This window comes from Physella acuta, unplaced genomic scaffold, assembly GCF_028476545.2.
Source record: "Physella acuta isolate Inbredline_101_S28 unplaced genomic scaffold, ASM2847654v3 ptg001009l, whole genome shotgun sequence".
Taxonomy (NCBI): domain Eukaryota; kingdom Metazoa; phylum Mollusca; class Gastropoda; family Physidae; genus Physella; species Physella acuta.
The window spans coordinates 21094-25305 of NW_026732526.1; the positions used below are offsets into that span (position 1 = coordinate 21094).

The 4212-nt window shown below is 46.4% G+C and overlaps 1 protein-coding gene across 4 annotated transcripts in view; it reads right to left on the minus strand.

Moving 5' to 3' along the window:
• LOC131954524 (protein MTO1 homolog, mitochondrial) overlaps nucleotides 1-4212 on the minus strand; it is a gene marked incomplete at its 3' end in the record, with an annotated part of 96731 nt that overhangs the window by 17429 nt on the left and 75090 nt on the right.

Consider the following 4212-nt stretch of genomic DNA (forward strand, 5'->3'; position numbering starts at 1 on the left):
GTTGAATGGGACGGTAGACATGTTTTTTTTTTTGGGGGGGGGGGGGGGTGGGGGGTGGGGGGGGGGCGGTGTGTGGAGGGAGTTTAGAGAAAAGAGACAGCACTATCAACCTAGCGCCCGGTGTATCCTTCCTCAACGGGCCATTTTTCTCGTCTATAATAATAGTTTCGCTGTCTGTGTATGTATCTTTCTATAATAATAGTTTCGCTGTCTGTCTGACAAGAACGCTCTGTCTGACAAGAACGCTCTAGAGAAAACACAAGCAATTTAAAAACATGCACAGTAATTCGAAAAACGAAATATGACGTCGACACATTTAGCGTAGAGTAGAACATAATCTCAAACCAGAGAGTGCACACAGTAATGTAATGACGTCATTGATTCTCGCGTAAGTAAACATTGAAAAAAAGGAAATGTTGTCTAATCTAAATGGTTTGCGTGAAGAGTTTCTTGCATACAATTCTTCGGGTAGGGGCGAAGCCCCACCCCCCGCGTAAGAACGTCTGAGCCCCCCCCCCCCCCCCTCCCCAACTCAAAAGAAATTTCCTCATCGATACTCTATAATAAAATTACCGCCTAATTAATGTGTCTAATCTAAAAAGTGGTTTTCTTGCAATGGGACGGTAGACATGTTTTTTTTTTTTTGGGGGGGGGGGGGGTGTGGGGGGGTGGTGTGTGGGGGTGGGGGGGGGGGTGGGGGGGGGGGGGTGGGTTGGTTTCAGTGTTTCTTTCAGACTTTTTCCTCCCCGGAGAGGGGTGGGGGTACTTGAAATTTTCGGGGGCGGGGGTAGAATTTTCTGGGAGGGGGCGGACACTGGAAAAAGTATATAATTATATTTCGTTGAATGGGACGGTAGACATGTTTTTTTTTGGGGGGTGGGGGGTGGTGGAGGGGTGGGGGGGGTGGGGTGGGGGGGTGGGGGGGGATGGGGGGTGGTGTGTGGGGGGTGGGGGGTGGTGTGTGGGGGGGTGGGTTGGTTTCAGTGTTTCTTTCAGACTTTTTCCTCCCCGGAGAGGGGTGGGGGGTACTTGAAATTTTCGGGGGCGGGGGTAGAATTTTCTGGGAGGGGGCGGACACTGGAAAAAGTATATAATTATATTTCGTTGAATGGGACGGTAGACATTTTTTTTTTTGGGGGGTGGGGGGTGGGGGGGGCGGTGTGTGGAGGGGGTGGTGTGTGGGGGTGAGGGGTGGGGGTGGTGTGTGGTGGGGGTGGGGGTGGTGTGTGGGGGTGGGGGTGGTGTGTGGGGGGGTGGGTTGGTTTTAGTTTAGAGAAAAGAGACAGCACTATCAGCCTAGCGCCCGTTGTACCCTTCCTCAACGGGCCATTTTTCTCGTCTATAATAATAGTTTCGCTGTCTGTGTATGTATCTATCTATCTGACAAGAACGCTCTGTCTGACAAGAACGCTCTAGAGAAAACATAAGAAAAAATTCTATCTGACAAGAACGCTCTAGAGAAAACACAAGGAATTTAAAAACATGCACAGTATTTCGAAAAACGAAGTATGACGTCGACACATTTAGCACAGAGTAGAAAATAATCTCAAACCCAGAGAGTGCTCACAGTTATATGACGTCATTGATTTTCGCGTTAACATTGAATAAAAAGGAAATGTTGTCTAATCTTAATGGTTTGCGTGAAGAGTTTCTTGCATACAATTCTTCGGGTAGGGGCGAAGCCCCACCCCCCGCGTAAGAACGTCTGAGCCCCCCCCCCCCCCCCCTCGGGGAGGGGGCGGACACTGGAAAAAGTATATAATTATATTTCGTTGAATGGGACGGTAGACATGTTTTTTTTTGGGGGGGGGGGGGGGGTGTGTGTGGGGGGTGGGGGGGTGGTGTGGGGGGGGGGGTGGTGTGTGTGGGGGGTGGGGTGGTTTTAGTTTAGACTTTTTCCTCCCCAGAGAGGGGTGGGTGTACTTGAAATTTTCGGGGGCGGGGGTAGAATTTTCGGGGAAGGGGCGGACACTGGAAAAAGTATATAATTATATTTCGTTGAATGGGACGGTAGGCATGTTTTTTTTGGGGGGGTGGGGGGGTGGAGGGGTGGGGGGGGTTGTGTGTGTGGGGGGGCGGTGTGTGGAGGGGGTGGTGTGTGTGGGGGGTTGGGGTGGGGGGTGGTGTGGGGTGGGGGTGGTGTGTGGGGGGGTGGGGGGGTGGGTTGGTTTTAGTTTAGAGAAAAGAGACAGCACTATCAAGCTAGCGCCCGGTGTATCCTTCCTCAACGGGCCATTTTTCTCGTGTATAATGTTAAGCTTAAAGGAGAATTGGTAAAGGGCTCCACTTTTGGTTGATTTTTGAGTTTTCATAGGCCCGAGGATTCGAACTCGGGACTTTCAGGATGGCAACCGTACGCTTACCCGCCCGACCATAAAGTCATATTCTTAAGCTTCATCCTTACCTTCATGTTAACCTTCATCCTATCCTCATCCTATCCTCATCCTAACCTTCATCCTATCCTATCCTCATCCTATCCTTCATTCATACCTTTATCCTAATCTCATCCTATCCTCATCCTAACCTCATCCTTACCTTCATCCTAACCTTCATCCTATCCTTATCCTATCCTCATCCTAACCTTCATCCTATCCTTCATTCATACCTTCATCCTAATCTCATCCTATCCTTCATCCTATCCTCTTCATAACCTTCATCATATCCTTCATCCTAACCTCATCCTAACCTTCATCCTAACTTCATCTTAACCTCATCCTAACCTTCATCCTAATCTCCATCCTAACGTTCATCCTAACCTATATCCTAACTTCATTTTAACCTCATCCTAACGTTCATCCTAACCTCCATCCTAACCTCACCATTACAACTACCATTACAACTACCATTACAACTACCATTACAACTACCATTACAACTACCATTACAACTACCATTACAACTACCATTACAACTACCATTACAACTACCATTACAACTACCATTACAACTACCATTACAACTACCATTACAACTACCATTACAACTACCATTACAACTACCATTACAACTACCATTACAACTACCATTAAGGGTGGGTATGTGTTAACGTCGTACCATAGGATAACGTCCTGAAATATGGGGTCGTTGATGGGGGGCTAATGACTGTCAACGGTAAAAAGATAATACTAACGTTTTAACTGATAATCTCCCTTAAAGTAATGTAATTCAACCGGTAGGAGTGGCAGAATCATTTCTTTACCGAGAATAAATGTTTAGTCAAATACGGCTGGTATAGTTACAGGAATGAATAAACTTACTAGCAACAGACTCAAGGTCTGATGACTACGCTACAGCGCAGTTTATAACCTTAAAAATGGTAATCATAATAACTCTGGCAAGGGTTTACGCTTAACGGTCGGCGAATAAAACCAAAAACATGGTCCTATAGTAAAATTACCCAATAAAACAAAGGTAACAGCAAGAGTTTATTACACTTTTAAGAAGCTTAAACATATTGATCATACACATGGTTAATAAGTTACTTAAGAAACAGTAGAGGAACAAAACCAAACAGAGCGTGTCAATAGGAGCCCTGACAGGTAGACCCACAGTAAGAGAGGAATTCAGCTTGTCCCCCTTATATACTTCTGTAACAAACTGACCAAGGCATAGCGATGTAACAAACTGACCAAGGCATAATGATTTAACAAACTGACCAAGGCATAGCGATTTAACATACTGACCAAGGCATACCGATGTAACAAACTGACCAAGGCATAATGATTTAACAAACTGACCAAGGCATAATGACCAATTTAATGCCTAATTAAAATAAAATTAGATATTCATGCATTTTCATCGCAGACAAATGTATCTGGAAATAAGAAAGGAAATTGATGCATTAGAATTTAGATAAAACTTAGTTACAAAATTTGCAAAACACAAAGAAGCAAAGAGACATTGTGATTAAAATAAAAGACAAAGCACTACTTAACGGGGTATAATTCATGGTAGGAGTGGGGCTACTAGTAACGGCAAGCAGGGTGAGGGGGGGGGGGGGGCATTGAGCTAAGAGAGTGGAAGGCGGGGGGGGGGGAGGATGAACGTCCCACAAGTTCCCAGATGCGGGCGTCAACCAGTAAAGAAAATGAAAGGGTAACCTTTACTAACCTCCCCCCCCCCCCACAAGCCGCGGGTAACCTTCCCTTACCCCCCCCCCCCCACAAGCCGCGAGTAACCTTCCCTAACCTCCCCTTCCCCCGGGCCGTGATG